This window comes from Cololabis saira, chromosome 4, assembly GCF_033807715.1.
Source record: "Cololabis saira isolate AMF1-May2022 chromosome 4, fColSai1.1, whole genome shotgun sequence".
Lineage (NCBI taxonomy): Eukaryota > Metazoa > Chordata > Actinopteri > Beloniformes > Belonidae > Cololabis > Cololabis saira.
Window position 1 is genome coordinate 22,872,104 of NC_084590.1, and position 16,828 is coordinate 22,888,931.

Sequence of the window (16,828 nt, forward strand, 5' to 3'; positions counted from 1 at the left end):
ATCAAAAGATTCCAAACAACTGATAAATCATTTTGTGTCAGGGATGTTGCAAGTATTTTTTACCAATTTGAGTATTAAACTTACCTAAAATGATGAGAGGATGTACATTGGGTGACGTGAAATCATCTAGAAACGAAATATTCAAAACTTTGATAAAAGCCACCAGTTTGCAGGTATAAATGTCCGCATGTTGCTTAGCTTGACGCGATAAGCAGCTAACCCACAGAGAGGTTTTAGTACTCGTGTTGCCCCACTCTCTCTCTGCTGCCCCCATTTCCTGTCACCACACTGTCAATAAAGATCCACAAAATTAATAATACTAATAATTAAAGCTGCAAGCAGCGATGAACGGGCCCTCGCACCCTTGTGCACGTTCAGGCGTGCTGCAGTGGAAGCGCTTACGACTTGCATGTAGATGTCTTCAGGCCTGGACATTTAGCGGATGACACCACCCACGACTCTCTATATCCAACCATTCAAAAGTTATGGCAGAAAGTAGGAACTATCAGATATCGACCAATCAGATGAAAGGGCGGGGCTAATTTTCAGCAATTATGTTCAAGGACTCAAAACTGAGTCCGATGACACCACCCACGAGTCTTTAATTCTATTCTGCAATAACTTTATTCAAAAGTTATTGCAGAAAATTGAACGTATCACATATTGACCAATCAGAAGAAGGGGCGGGGCTAATTTGCACCAATTAAGGTGAAGGAGTCAAAACCGAGTCTGATGACACCACCCACGACTCTGTATGTCATACCCTTTAAAAGTTATGGCAGAAAATAGGATCTATCAAATATCGACCAATCAGAAGAAGGGGCGGGGCTAATTCATGCCAATGAAGGTCAAGTACTCAATACCAAGTCTGATGACACCACCCACAACTCTTTATGTCAAACCATTCAAAAGTTATGCCAGAAAATAGGGACTATCAAATATTGACCAATCAGAAGAAGGGGCGGGCCTAATTCATGCCAATGAAGATCAAGTACTCAACACCGAGTCCGATGACACCACCCACATGTCTTTATCACAACCCGATCAAAAGTTATGGCAGAGAAAAAGTTTTCTAGGGGGCGCTGTTGAGCCATTAGACCACACCCATTAATGCAAACCATGAAATATCAAATTTATCGCAAGGCCTGGCTTGCGTGCAAAATTTGGTGACTTTTGGGGAACTATCAAATATGGACCAATCACATGAAGGGGGGGCGCGCTTTTTGGCGTCTAGCGTCGCCACGGTAACGCTTTTGAAAGTGAAAAGTACAATACAATAGGGCCTTCGCACTGTAGGTGCTCGGGCCCTAATAATGTCCTAACGTGGCTTAATGGAGCCATGTACCGTCTCACTGGCATACTCAGTGATGCTTCAATCATGTCCTTATTACCAGTGGACTCAAGTCAAGTTTCAGTGAGCAACATTCAGTACAAGAAGATAGCAGTAATGACGTTAGTGAACATTTTACTAGCTGAAGATCTCACATTAGACAGTGAAGGTTTTAAAATAAAAGGGGTGCTATCACATTTCGCAGAGTCAGAGAAGGCTTAATGAGCCCTGAGCACTGAGAGGATTATAAAGATTTCTTACTTTTTAGTTATCGGCACTCTGTCGGCATTTAGTTAAAACTTTGCGGTGAAACGTATTGTGTGTCTCTGCATGAAGTAAAACTTGATGGAGATGGAACATGCAAACTTAAGACCTCTGCAGTGTACGAACCAGGATGTCCACAAAACGTAAAGAAGTTCTCTCAATTATCTTCTGTTTTGATACTGTCCAAGTTCTTTGATAAAGTTTGATAAAGGGCTCCAACACTTAATTTAATACAAGATCTATTATCATATTACCGGTATTATTATTAATTTAAGTTATTAGAAGGATCAAGCTAAACAAAACACGGAGACAAAACAATCTGTGAGGTCAATGATTGACTTTGGAAGGATTTCCTGAAGTAAAACCAAAAATGACATGGAATGTGATTGAAATTCACAAAACTGCATCCAATATAACGTTTTACACGACTGTATGTGTTTTTAACTGAAGAACACTTGTGTTACAACACTGCCGATGAAACCTCACAGACCCAGTCCACCTAACAGTGAAACAACTTAATGAAAAAAGCACACACTTGGAAGTCTACAGTGTTTTCAAGCCCTGTAGATATGAAGGAGTACACTTTTTAACGTTGTACACTCCTGGACTGAATTATTAAGTAAGTCATCATCTCTTATAAAATCAGAACTAAAATCATTTCTCATTGAAGTGAAATTAAATAATGACCTTCCTGCATGCATGAAGTGTTTTGGTCGAAAAGACAAGTACAGCGGGGGGGCAGATGGGCCTTCGTTCCCTCCTGACATGTCGGTGTCTCTGAGGCACAGGGAGGGATGGTTCAAGGAGAGTCCAGCTGTGAGAAACAGATGTGAGAACTGCAAAGAACCCGGGGGTGACACTCTGCCAAAGTACAACTGGGTGTCAACTTGAGGTTGTGACCTTTTCTAATGCAACATGTCTGAAAGCAGTCAACCATGAGCAGCCGGACCGCACTCAGTAAAAGATTAAAAATCCAATTTCTTACTGCTGAAGAGATTGAAGCAAAACGGTGAATGCAGGTATTATTCTAGAAACTCTTCAGTGCGTGTGTGTGAGAGAGAGAGAGACTAAGAAAGGGACGGAGTGGTAGAATAAGAATAAAGTATCACCAAGTAAAAAAACCCAATTTTTCCAATAATCCATTAATCTAGCACATTTGTGAGAACCTCTTTCAGGCCTCTCTCACTGTCTTATGACAAACTGAGCTAATCACGGGGAGCTGAGAGGAGCGTGGTGCCGGTATCCCACCCTCTACTTTGACACTTTTAAGAAAAGTGCCAGAAAGATGTAAAATGTTACCTTTAGTAGATGCATGTTCAACATTATTGGTTTTTGCTGTGTTTTACGGCACTGGTTGTTGACTATTTAGAAATCACAGCAATTAATGGACAATATATCAAGTTTATATTGATTAAAATAAATAAGGCAACAGGAAATGACAAATAAAACAATAGTTTGCTGAATGTGTCTCTGCCCCTCTGTTCTTACTGTAGGTCCACAATGCACTCTTTCCAGTCTCTTACTTTATAAATGTCCACAGCTAATCAAAAGTAACATGCCACAGGAGCCACACTGACACAGCTGTGTGCATTGCAAATGTGTCTTTATTAAAGTTTTATTTACCAGCCTCAAGAACTAATGAGCAGCCAATACTGAGTTTCCTAAAATAGCAAATAATCAGACTGATGAATGGGTCTGCCTTTAATTTCAAGGACAAGAACTTCATTTAGACATGCGGCAGTCCTCACTCATTTTACTCACGTGTTTCCAGAGTAGTACATGTTTAAATGAAAGTGTAATCAATAATGGGATTGCCCTTGTGTTTAACTATGTTTTAACTCTCCTCTCAGTGGTCATAATGCACAAAGCTCATGTCAAACTGCCGTTTTCGGATCTGTCCAGAGCCCAAAGGTATTGTTGCGCTCTTTGGCCTTATCTAACTTGCAACACACATGGACAACATGGATTTTCTTTTTTCTTTTTCTTTTTTTTTTACTTTTTAAACTGTGTGTTAAATTTCCATCACTTTTATCACTTCATCTCCCTGGTGTAATAGACAGAAGAGATTCAGAGGGAGGGTAATTGGCTGCTGCGTAATGAGCCGGGGGATCCAGGGGGGCCCTTGGCTAGCTAAGATAGAGCCATATTCATCCCACAACACCCACTGCCAGGGTCTCTGCACATCCATCCATCCTTGGCTGCTATGGAAATTCTGTCGTTTCCACACTCTGGCTCACTGCCAGCTTCCTAAATCACTGTATTTACAAAAACACTCATTTCAAGAACTCTGGGGTGGTTTGATCCATATCCAGACACATGGTACAGGATACGGTTATCTTACATATGGGGTGAGGGGCGGTATGCATTAAGTTTCAGCCAGAGCAGTTTGATTTGATTCAAGTCGATCCTGTATGATACCCTTCCTATTTGTTTAACGTTGATACGACACTTATTTTCCATTGTAAAAATGGAAGTGAAAATAGAAATAAATATTACTAAAGTACAAGAGCTTGGAAGCAAAACTATAATTTGGCACAAGAAAACCTGCAATTAATATATTATTTTTTTTATCTTGTTCTTTACTTTGATATACATCAACCGGGATCTTTTACCATGGGGATGTAGATGCTTCACTTTGAACTCCTGCAAGGTTTTGAACCTCTATGAACCTGGAAATAGATGCTGTAAATATCTCTGTCTTGCTCAGCTGTGGTCAAGTTTAGGCTGGAAAACACATATGTCTGTTTTTGTTCTTCTAGCTTGTTTTAAACTTATTGTAGAATCCAGGGACTCAACGTGACGTCTCACCAGGTGAGTCCACCAATGGTGTAGCTTTACTTTAGTGATGATCTGCAGCTGAACCTGAATATAAGCAACACGATTGTCAAATCCCAGCATGCAACACAGAAATGTAGTTAGCTTTAACATGGCTTATGTGCCTTGACTACAAATAAACATGCATCTTTTGAAATCCTTTTGCTATTGTTAGATATAATAAAGTGTTATGTATAGGTAATTTCATGCTTTTCAGAGTGAAGAATGAAAAACATAATGACACCTATTTGAATTTCTGTAACATATAACTTTGATTTGAACAATTATGATATCCATTATGTTTTCTCTCTTTTTATAATCGTATAAATATGTACCAAACAAAGTCCAAATACAAGATGAGGGTGCTTATCTTCCTGATGTTTTTTCCATCAGGGTCTTAGGATCAGGTATCCAATGTGCCCTCTCTTTTAAAAAAAAGAGAAAACAATTAATAGAGACTAAAAAGGATGGGATGAGACCGCTGATCATTGTCATTTTCTTTTCTTTAAAATGCTCTGTTTTTCATATTCACTTCGGAGTAATGAACCCATCATCGGAGAAGTGGTCCAGTGTGATGTGGGAAATTAACTCCAGCAAAAGCGAAGGAGGATAAAACTGGAATTAACAAACTCGAGCTCATGAATATTCATATTGGCTTCAGCTTAATTGTAGAATGAGGACTGGATTTTTTCTGTTTTCTTTCCCACTCATACTTCCAATATATTTTGGCTGTTATATGGTTGAACAGCTCCACAGACCTCCAACCCCAAAGCTCCCAGAAAACAAAAATAAGAAAGAGTTTTGGGCTGTTTAACTTGGTCAAATTCTGGACGCAGCAGTTTTTGTCAGGGCCACACTTTCAAGGGCAAACAGGTTACATACTCTTTAATTTAAACTAGATGTTTTTAAAAGGAGATACCAATACCAATATTAAAGCTGCAAGCAGCGATGAACGGGCCCTCGCGCATGCAATTTTCACCACTAAAGGTCAAGGACTCAAAACTAAGTCCGATGACACCACCCACGAGTCTTTATGTCAAACCATTCAAAAGTGATTGCAGAAAATAGGGACTATCAAATATTGACCAATCAGATGAAGGGGGGGCGCGCTTTATGGCGTCTATCATCGCCACGGTAATGCTTTTGACTGAGAAAAGTAATGCGCATCGTTGCAGGATCGAGACGCACGTTTTGATGTATAATACACCTGGATTTTTTATCCCCCCCTGTAAAGCGAATTTCCCCTCTGGGGGATAATAAAATGAAATTGAATTGAATTGGATGCACATTATGGTTCGGGTCGCATTAACGGCCGATGAAATGGCATAAATTGCGCCAAAATTACACGATTAATTCAAAATGGCCGACTTCCTGTTCGGTTTCGGCCATGGCGCCAAGAGACTTTTCTTTAAGTTGCGACATCATACAGGTGTGTACCGATTTTCGTACATGTACATCAAACCGTATTGTGGGGCTTGAGGCACAAAGTTTTCTAGGGGGCGCTGTTCAGCCATTAGGCCACGCCCATTAATGCAAACCATTAAATATAAAAATTTTGGGCAGGCCTGGCTTGCGTGCAAAATTTGGTGACTTTTGGGGCAAGTTTAGGGGGGCAAAAAGGCCCTCATTTTGTCGGAAAAATAAAAACGAGAAAAAAAAATTCCTACAGAGCTCGGGCCCTAATAATCTGTCACTGTGCTAACCAGTGTTTTTCTTCCTCCTCACTCTCTACTTTCTCTGTCCTCGTTTTTGCCACCAGTGAACATGAACATCGCACTCACTCCAGTAATAGTTTTAAGACAATATTTCATGTTGCATAATGTTTTGTACAGTGTTCACAAACCCCAGTCATGTTTTGTTCTTCACTCTGTAACTCCTACTAAGTTTTTTTAATACTAAAGCCTAACTTATCTTGAAAGACATAGAAGTAGAAAAGTTATGGACCTTTATGAAATATTAGTTCATGTGTGGGACTTTTATGCATGATTGTCTGTAGATCAATAGCACTGATCGTCATCTGCTGTCTGCTTAATAGTGTTTTAAAAGCAAAACATATGAGTTTTGTCATGGTTTTACAAGGCAGCTGACACGTGCTTTTTCTGTGCCTTTCAAGTTTTCTGTCAGCTTGATGTCAGGGCTTTGCAGTGACCGCTCCAATACCGTCACGTTGCTATCCCTGAGATACTTTCCACTAATTTGGAGTTAACTTGGGCTATTTTCCATTTGGAAGACCCATCCTGTGCCATCTTTTAACTTTATTTGCATAGATGATGCCATCTGTTATATGCTGGAGTTCACGTGTCCATCCTTAGGCAAAAGCTGCCCCACAGCATGAACGCTGCAACATTTCACAGCTGGGTTGGTTCACAGTGGCCTGCAAGCCTCCCACCATAACTAGGTCAAGATGACCAAACTGTTCAATTTTAGTCTCTTCAGACCAAAGGACACACCTCAAAGGTTTGCAGTAGCAAACTGTGATCTTGTTTTTTCGTGGCGGTTTTGGAGCGATGGCTTTTTGCTGATGCATGGGCTCTCTGCTCTTGTCACTATGCAGAACGTGGTTTATTGCAATAATGATACTCTTTTTGTAGGTTCAGTAAATATCTTTTTTTTTAAAGATTTTTGTGTCACTTGTGACCCCCGTTAGTGGGGGGTATTGCAGTATAGAGCCACAGGCCGAGACTCAAGCATGCGCTGCCCGTACGAGGACTATAGCCTCTACAAATGACACCCGCTCAACCCACTGAGCTATCCAGGTTCAGTAGATATCTTTAAAAAATGTATTTTATTGTTACTCTAAGGTCCATTTGGACATTCTGCAACAAAGCATGCACGATGGCTGCAGGCCTCCATGCTGCTTATACTTATACTCAGACACATGAATTTAGGATCTTCGGGTATTTGGACATTAAACACAAGCAAGAACCAGGTGTGTAAAGGTCCAGAATTCTTTGTTTTAATAGCTTTACTGATTTCTTTTGATTTCGATACAATTTCATTGAATAAAGCCTTTATGTCTGAAAGTGTGACTTTAAATTCATCCCCAGGTGTCCTTTTAATATACTGTATAAAATGTTGGCGATGATAGACACCTTATGATGTTGAGTTAATGACTGAGTTCATGGGAAGACACTTCAACCAAGCAACTCTTTTTGATTTTCTCAGACTGTGGAACCATGAAATCACTTGTAGGGATGGAATAGGTGCATGTAAACCTCTGACTTTGAAATATATAACGTTGATAATAATAATAATAATAATTAAAGCTGCAAGCAGCGATGAACGGGCCCTCGCACTCACGGCCACCGCCCCCCATAAGCATATCAGAAATGACACCACCCACGACTTCCTATGTCAAACCATTCAAAAGTTATAGCAGAAAAAAGGGACAACCAATCAGAAGAAGGGGGGGGGGCTAATTCAGGCCAACGAAGCTCAAGGACTCATTACAGAGTCCCATGACACCACCCACGACTCTCTATGTCAAAACATTCAAATGTTATAGCAGGAAATAGGGACAACCAATCAGAAGAAGGGGCGGGGCTAATTTTCACCAATTATGGTCAAGGAGTCAATACCGAGTCCCATGACACCACCCACGACTCTTTATGTCAAACCATTCAAAAGTTATGGCAGAAAAAAGTATTCTAGGGGGCGCTGTTGAGCCGTTAGGCCACGCCCATTAATGCAAACCATGAAATATCAAATTTATCGCCAAGCCTGGCTTGCATGTAAAATTTGGTGACTTTTGGAGAACTATCAAATATGGACCAATCAGATGAAGGGGACGCGCACTTTTTCGCGTCTAGCGTCGCCACGGTAACACTTTTGAAAGAGAAAAGTAATGCGCGTAGTCGCAGGATAGAGACGCACATTTTGATGTATAACACAACTGGGTGCACATTACGGTTCGGGCCGTATTAATTCTCGAAGGAATGGCTCATATTGCTCCAAAATTACACGATTAATTCAGAATGTTTAAAATGGCCGACTTCCTGTTCGTTTTCGGCCATGGCGCCAAGAGACTTTTCTTTAAGTTGCCACATGATACAGGTGTGTACCGATTTTCATTCATGTACGTCACACCGTATTCTGGGGCTTGAGGCGCAAAGTTTTTTCGGTCTGAACCAACCAGATGAAGGGTGGGCGCGCTTTTTGGCGTCTAGCGTCGCCACGGTAACGCTTTTGAAAGAGAAAAGTAATGCGTGTTGTCGCAGGATGTAGACGCACATTTTGATGTATAACACACCTGGGTGCACGTTACGGTTCGGGCCGTATTAACTGCCGAAGGAATGGCATAAATTGCGCCAAAGTGACACGATTAATTCAAAATGGCTGACTTCCTGTTCGGTTTCGGCCATGTCGCCAAGAGACTTTTCTTTAAGTTGTGTTCTGATACAGGTGTGTAGCGATTTTCGTGCATGTACGTCAAACCGTATTGTGGGGCTTGAGGCACAAAGTTTTCTAAGGGGCGCTGTTGAGCCATTTTGCCACGCCCATTAATGCAAACCATTAAATATCAAATTTTTCGCCAGGCCTGACTTGCATGCAAAATTTGGTGACTTTTTGGGCACGTTTAGGGGGGCAAAAAGGCCGTCCTTTCGTCAGAAGAAAAAGAAAAAGAAAAAAAATTCCTACAGATACAATAGGGCCTTCGCACTGAAGGTGCTCGGGCCCTAATAATACCAATTTTCTCATTATTCTTGGAAGGAAATAAAATAGAACATCAGGAATCCTAACAGACCTAAGACAGAAACCCTTTCCTCAACGTTACTGTCAGACACTGAGAAACATTGTTAAACTGAGTGTAAACGTCTTGTTTCCAACAGCCAGGGTAAATGTCTGAACTAATTAAAAAAAAAAGCTATTTAATGTCACTTCTTATTAAGTTCCAGTCTTGCAAACACTATTCATTAATATTGTGTTTTTTCTGTTCAGGATTATATAGGGAATCCATATAGACTCTAAAGAAGACACACATACGCGTCATAATCCACGAACAATTAGAAACAAAACTAAGGCCTCGTCAGCCTGCTTGCAGTAATATCCTGTTAATTCCTGCTTTTCTCAAGCGAATGTCAGATCTGAAACTATTAGCCACACCAATGACTCCTTATCCAAGTCCTGACAGCATCATGCATGAGCCTACACTCTGCACCACCATGGGCACACATACTGTACTCACACAGTGACATATCCACAGCCAAAACACGGTGGATGCATGGCCCCGTGATGGACCATTTCACCTCTGAATGCACCATTTCTTTTTCCTTCAACATTCCCAGAATACTCTGCTTGCTTTCAGATGTGATATTAAGACTAAACTCCAAGAAATTCAGAATATAAACTGAGCTGAATTTACTAACTAGAATGTTACACACTTGGATATATTATTATAGAGTTCTCTACTGTTGACATGTTTCTACAGCAGTTTTGTAACTAAAGTTCTTGGTGTTAATAAATAACAGAAATTATTAAATCAAACATCTCTTGATGCACTTGGATATATCTTTGGTAAAGTACCTGGGGTCATTAGGGGTTCCGGGCCTCTCCCAGATGCTCCAGCCTGCATCTAGCACTAGCCCACTCCTTGCCCCCTCATGATCCACAGCCATCTTGAGGACTTATCTACAGCTTCTACAGCTTTATATAATCACAAAACCTTGACAGACTCTCTTGAAAATGCTGGATTTATACAAACTACGCTGACCAAAGGGGCATAATACCCAGTTTGCAGCATTTCAGGGAAAATTGCATCTCGCCCAAGAGCTGCCGAAAAGGCTGCCCTGTGTCTCTGCTTGCAAAGCAGTCATACGTGCATCAAGCTTGTCATTATGACTCTTGCCTTGGATTATAGTCACATATTGACTATAATGCCATCACAGGCAGAGCGGTGACATTAGTGTTGCATATCTAAAATAATCATGTCCAGAATTAAAAAAGTTTCTTTTCTGTGGTATTTATTACCTGTTTGACTCAACTATGATTAATCATTTCTAGATCTTAGCAGGGCACGAAAAAAATCTGGGGTTATATGTTGTTTTTTTCAAGTGTCATGTGCACAGGGACCCATGTGTCATTTAAACTGATTTAACTTTAAGTCTTGGTGTTAGTTGTATCGGATATCTGAAGTATAATGGTGACTACAACAACTTGAAGTATTGTACCATGTGATGGTCTGCACTTCTTCTCAGATATCTTTTTTCTAATCTTTACTCCCAGTAAATGTAAAGACCCTGTGTGCCATAAAACAGATTCAAATTATGTCATGTCGGGATGCATTATTTATGCAAACATGATTCATAACTGAAACAGCAGTTTTGTTTAAAATTGTTTTTTTGTGACAGATTACAGAACAGCTGCTTGGTGTCTTTCTAAATAAGCTCCTACATTTTTTATTTATTTATATTTATTTGGTTTGCTGTTGTAGCACAAATCTTCTGACATTTTTTTTTTTTTTTTTTTTACCTTGTCTGCACACATATTAATGATTGATACCATGCAGGTAAAAACCAAAGGCATATATATGTGCATTATTGCTATATTTAATATATATACATATATACGCCTACATACGCATACACATACATACATAAATATATACATACAAACGCAGGTGAACAGTCTGACATTTTTTCAACAGCAGCTGCATGAAGTGAACAGATAATGACAGATGTAGGCCACAGAGTTGTCAAACTTGTGCGTAAGGATGGATTTGTTTTTGTTAAGTATCCAGTACAATTAACCTCAGACTAATAAAACTGTCAGGGTGTGTCACTACAGAGAGATAGAAATAAAATATGAGTAGTTTTGGATTCAGTTGGGGCATATTCAGGCAGAATCCCGAGTGTCTACCATGGCGGTGATGAAACAACTGCTTGTCAGTAGCTGCGTACTAAAAAACATATTCACGATAAAGGCCCCATGTTTTCAATCACATCTACTGCATCTGTTTGTGTCACTTTTATCAGAGGTGGATGGGTGCAGGAAGAAGAAGCAGAAGACCCGGAGACAGAATGGGATTTTTCTTAAATATCTAGCAAGCTTCATCACAAAGACAAACTCCAGAGGACGTATCTATTGACCCTTCAGCAGAGCATAGCTCGTGATCTTTTACCTGTTCTTCACATAATGTAATAATTCAGTTTCAATGTGGTGAATACAGTGATCGCCAAGGGTTGGGCAGAGGGAGTTAAGCGACCCTTGCAGTTGATTCAGCCCGAGTCCTCTGAGGCTCCTGCTGTCTTTGCTGATATGCTCACGCTAAATCGCATGGAAGTTGGGGTCAATGCCCTGAATCACTAGAGTGGGATTGTGGTCCCGCTTTGGCCTCCATCTACAGGAGGTTAACTTTTCTCTCTGGTTTTGGAGAAAGGAGTCCAGCCAAAAGTAAGACCTCATATCTAGGTAGAGAATGATTTTTAAATGTATTTATTTATATGCCTTGGTTGTGGACCACTGCTCTTTACAGTAAACTGGATATTAAATGTAGCTTTGCCGTAATCATAACATTTTTGTTTTCCAAATTCTGACAAATTTGCGAAATTCTGGGAGCCAATGTACTCCACCAAATAGATTCTCAGTTAGACATACAAATATTGCAAACCGTATGTACCAGTATCTAAACAATCAATAGACGAAGCATTTATATATTTTACAACTCCAAGCTTAAATGTTTAGTCAGCTGATCAGCTGCACTAATATTGTAAAGAGCATATCTGACAATTTAATCCGGAGGATTCTGCACAGCAGCAAACACCGCCTGGTTCAACTTTTCTAAGACATCGTTCCGCCATTTAATGTTTGTTTTTTTTATGTTTGATTGTCAGCAAAATATATATGTGATCTCTGCAGATGATTGCAAATGTTTTTAGTCCCTTTTTATGCAGCTGCCCAGCGTTTTTGGACCTGGAGTTGCACATCATCAATAATTTGAGTACTTGTAAGTCTCTGCTGGGACAAGGACAGGAACCCAATTAAATGGCCTCAGAGCTATAAACGTAACTCAAATTAACTGTGCATGTAAATGAACTCACTTTTCAATGACGCACACACACACTCAAGAGTTTCTGGAATAACAGCCATCAAAAATGTGCTTGCAGTGGGAGAACGGTCAGGAAATGATCCCAGCGTGGCCTTTGTTGTGGTTTTGTAAAGTCTATTAATAAACACTTATGGATAGAGGTTCATTTGTGACTATTTCTGCTAGAAGCCATTCTCCCTTCTGTCCATTTGTGTCTGTGTGTCTGTGACAGATAGGAAGGGATGGATACAAATAAATAACCACGAAAAAAGCATCACTGCAACTGAGTGACACTGAAACAAGCACAGCGAGACAAAGCGGGACCGAGATGAAAAGACTCCTATTGTTTTGCTCTTTTGTCGTTATGCTCCACCGCTGAGACCAACATGACGACATCACAGCAGAGCTTAAAGAATAGGCTAGAGAAGGTGGACCTCTGATGTCCATCGTTTCTCTAATATTAATACATTATTCTTTGCTGAGACATACATGGAAAGAAAAATGATCTTGTCTGATTGTTATTCATGGCCACCTTCAAATCATATCAAGTGCAAATAATTTGAAGAAATGAGTTCATGTTAGACTGTGAATAACTGTTTTTATTTATGACTAAATATAATCAAGTACTGTGGTGAAATTGCGTATGTGTGTATGTGTGTGTGAACACTTCAAAGTGTGTCTGGGCTTTGATTTTCCTCTGTGGTGTCAGATTTCAAATGCGCCTGTGCTTCTGCGCTTCTGTGTGCATTAAAGTTCTGCTAGAGCAGCAGCGAGGCGGCGAATAAAGCAATCCCTGGTCAGCTATGGATCACAGGAACCACACTGGCAATCTGATAGGGAGGACGTAAACGGTATGCTTTCTGAAGCTGTAATTTAAAAACAAATATATGGATTTCCCCGTGCTCCGTCTGTGACGTGTGCCGCAATGTTCAGTGAAAACAAAAGCTATTATTTTCACATTTTGTCAAAGCTTCACGCTCGGATTTCAGAGATGAGACAGAGTGAATTATTTTAATGAACTGAACCTGCAAATTATCATTTTTTTTACCACGATTCTATTAGCCAAAATACCTTGCAGACGTGGTAGAGGAAGGAGGAGGAAATGTATCAGCAGTTCCTCCAGTGAAGCTGAGGGAGTCAGCTAAACCTCCTTCACTAATCCACTTAGCCCCAGCAATAATTCCTCCACACTGAACGTTGACTGCAGTCATCACCCATACAAACACGAAACGACAACTGCACTCTGCTATCAGTCTCATGAAGTCCATAGTATTCTGCAACTGTAGTTGATTAACGAAAATACACTTTGTTACTTACATTCATTCCCCTTTGGAGAGCCACACGTCCTGATGAATCATCAGTTTCTTCCTCATCCGTTCAAAACACTCACAAACCAATAACAGCACAGCGGCCCTGCGAGGTGCTCACCTGCAATCTGCATCAATTTTAGGTTCAGTGTGTCGCCTAAAGGCATTTCCGAGCACTGAGGGACTGAGCAAGCATTGTACATCACACTCCATCACCTGAGTCACAGCCACCGATGATTCACATCTCTGATTTAACCAATGCGCTTCAATTTCAGTCAACCCAGCTATTACAAGCTGTGTAATGGCTTACATTTTACCCTTGCTGTATACACACTTTTTCACTCTGTCCAAAGTCTATGGTGCCTCGTTTTAAGGAGAGATTGCCTGTTGGGCTCTGAGCATTGCAGATTTTTACCTATGTGTAATTTAGAGCAGAGTTGCTCAGTAAAATATAAGAGCGTCTTCTGCTCCGACTGATCAGGAGACTTGGCTTTAACTTTGTTTTCAGAGTTCTGACTCACCAGCTTTTTTCTGCATTGCACTGTGGTTTACCCCCCTACACCAACATGTTTTCCTCTATGATCAAAGTAAAAAAATAGAAAGAATGAGCATTGTTTGAAATGTATGTCTGTTTATTTATAAACAGCAAAAAGACAGGGTTGGGGGGAAAAAAACATATATTTCCAAATTATTAAGCATTTTGACTTTATCTGGTTTTTTTTCCACAAATAGTTGATGCACATCTTCATGCAGAGGGATGCTGCCCCCTTTAAATGGCAACAACTATTAACTACAATCAATGAATGGTTCTCATGCGCTCTGGCTTCAGGGCCAGGGCTTTTATGCACAAATGTCAAATCAAAAAGTTCAACAACTGAGAAGTATGAAGACTCAAAAATATGTAGCTTTACTTATATTTGAGGTAAAGCACCACTAAAAATGGGTCTGCAACCTGCTTTTGGGTCATAACCCACCAGATGAGAATCGTTGTTCTCCACAAGCATCTATGGAAACATCCTCCTGCACTACAAAAACAGGAACTAATAATAATCTAAAATACAGGAGGCATGCTTGTGAAGCAAAAGATCATCAGCACTTCCTGACACTTTTTGTTTTACATTGTAGTATGAATATTTATGTTTTTTGCCATGTATAGTAGTAATGAGACATCTCCTGCTTAGTATTTACCAGACAAGGCCGGTGAGAAGAACAGTCTTTACTGTAATTATTGTCACTTTTCTTCACATGCCTGACACTTTTGCTGTCAAATCAGTAACTTGTCATCTGAAAATCATGTTTACAAGTTCTTATCACTAATAGACCCACGGGAAAAAACAAACAAACTTCAGAATATTTTTCTCATGTAATTTTACTTCAGTATTAAGAAGAAATTGATTCTTGACTCAGTTTGTCATTGGGTGTGCTCTGGCTTTCACATGGCATGGGAGAAATGCATGAACTTAAATGTAGCATAGTTACCTGCTCATTCAGCAGGTTTAGATCACGTGGTTCCCAGCACAGAGTGATTTTAGGGTTAACGTTATTCGAATGTAAAACTAAAATCCCCAAATGTTTACCTACAGAGTATGAATGTCAGGAAACCAGTTTGTATTCACCACGTGATGTGATCAAAAGTCCAGAATTAAATACACAGGAGCAGCGGCTGAGGCGCCGTGTCAGGTGCCGTGTTAAGCCTCAGGTCTATTTTCATGCATGTTGAGAGGAGCTGCACAATAGACAATCAATGTGACCATGTCCAGGGTTAGGTCTGGGCATTCTGAGGATCAGAGTAAATAAATAAACCATCATTCAACAGGGATGTGGGTAAAATCTAGCTGAACAGACCTGTGTTCCTGAATATTTCACGTGAAATACACCAGGAGCCAATTCTCCAAGTAAGAACAAGTGATTGCAGCATTGTTTGCAAGGAGCTTTGGTAAAGGGGCCTTCAGATAGGTTCACACAAAAAATAAAAACACAGAAATATAAAAGCCACATGTCCCCACCCGCCTTCAGAATATTTCAGCACCCTACAAGGAAGTCCATCAGCGGACCACAGGTAATATTACAAAATGACCAGACGCACTTACCACACTCATGAGGGTCGATCAGATCACCTTTGGAGAGAGGTTGCTCCACTGTTCCTCTCCTCGTAAATTGTACCTTTTTAAAAAAAACAGTCCCTGCTATCCTGCTGCGTCTATTGCTCCAACCTCTTGTTGAGGCTCAGAATAGAAGGTGTTTGGTTTGTGGAGTGTGTTTGTGAGCATGTGAGTGAGTATGCGTCTCTGTGTGCCTAATCCCTGCTGAGCAGAGTGGGTGCTAGGCAGCAAATGCTCACTGGAGGGTTAGACACACAACAGGGGTTAGATTGGGATTTATTGTGTGGTTGGGGAAAAGCTTTCAGGGGTCCTTGTTGTTAGTTTTGTGACATTTTGCAGATGTCTAAAGCATTCTTGAATTACTGTACTTCTCTTGTTTCTGTTAGTCGGGTGGCAGCTGGACATGTTGGCATCATGTCTGAATGAGCACCCCGCGCTCTTCTGTAACATTTTATCCCAATGTAACATAGAACCCAGCCTATTTAAAGGGACCTATTATGAAAAACATGTTTTCTCTTGCTTTAACATATATAAAGTGGTCTCCCCTCAGCCTGCCAACTCAGAGAAGGAGGAAAGCAACCAAATTCTGCAGTGTCTGTACAGCCGCCCGATGCGTGAAACCACGCTCACAACTAACTCCGCCGGCCGGAGCTTCCGCCATTTCTTCATAGCGGTATCGCGTCATTCAGGCAGGCAATCAGCACAGTGCCTCATTATCATAGCCCCGCCCACTCAGAATCCAGCATAGATAATGAGGTTAGACAGTGAGATGATAAAGACATGGCTCAGAGGCTGAATTTCTAATTTATTCAGCAAAAACAATCAAAAGCTTGTTTTTAAGACATTCAAGGCCTGTTTAAAATAGATATTAGATGCCATAATAGGTCCCCTTTAAGTGCTGCAGTAAAATGAACAAGCAGGTACACAAAGTACAGTAGCTTATAGAGCGTATGATTATGATACTGACTATTCAAGTGCAACATGTAAA

The 16,828-nt window shown here is 40.5% G+C and overlaps 1 protein-coding gene across 2 annotated transcripts in view; it reads right to left on the reverse strand.

The window, feature by feature from the left end:
* The window catches only part of sphkap (SPHK1 interactor, AKAP domain containing), a 190,012-nt gene extending 173,991 nt beyond the window's left edge, over positions 1–16,021 (reverse strand). The window contains exon 1 of one of the 2 annotated variants that reach the window (XM_061719168.1): positions 15,829–16,021. The gene's annotated coding sequence lies outside the window, so the exon portion shown is untranslated. The remainder of the gene's footprint in view (positions 1–15,828) is intronic. The other variant, XM_061719170.1, reaches the window with a different exon arrangement.
* Between the last annotated feature and the right edge of the window lie 807 nt (positions 16,022–16,828).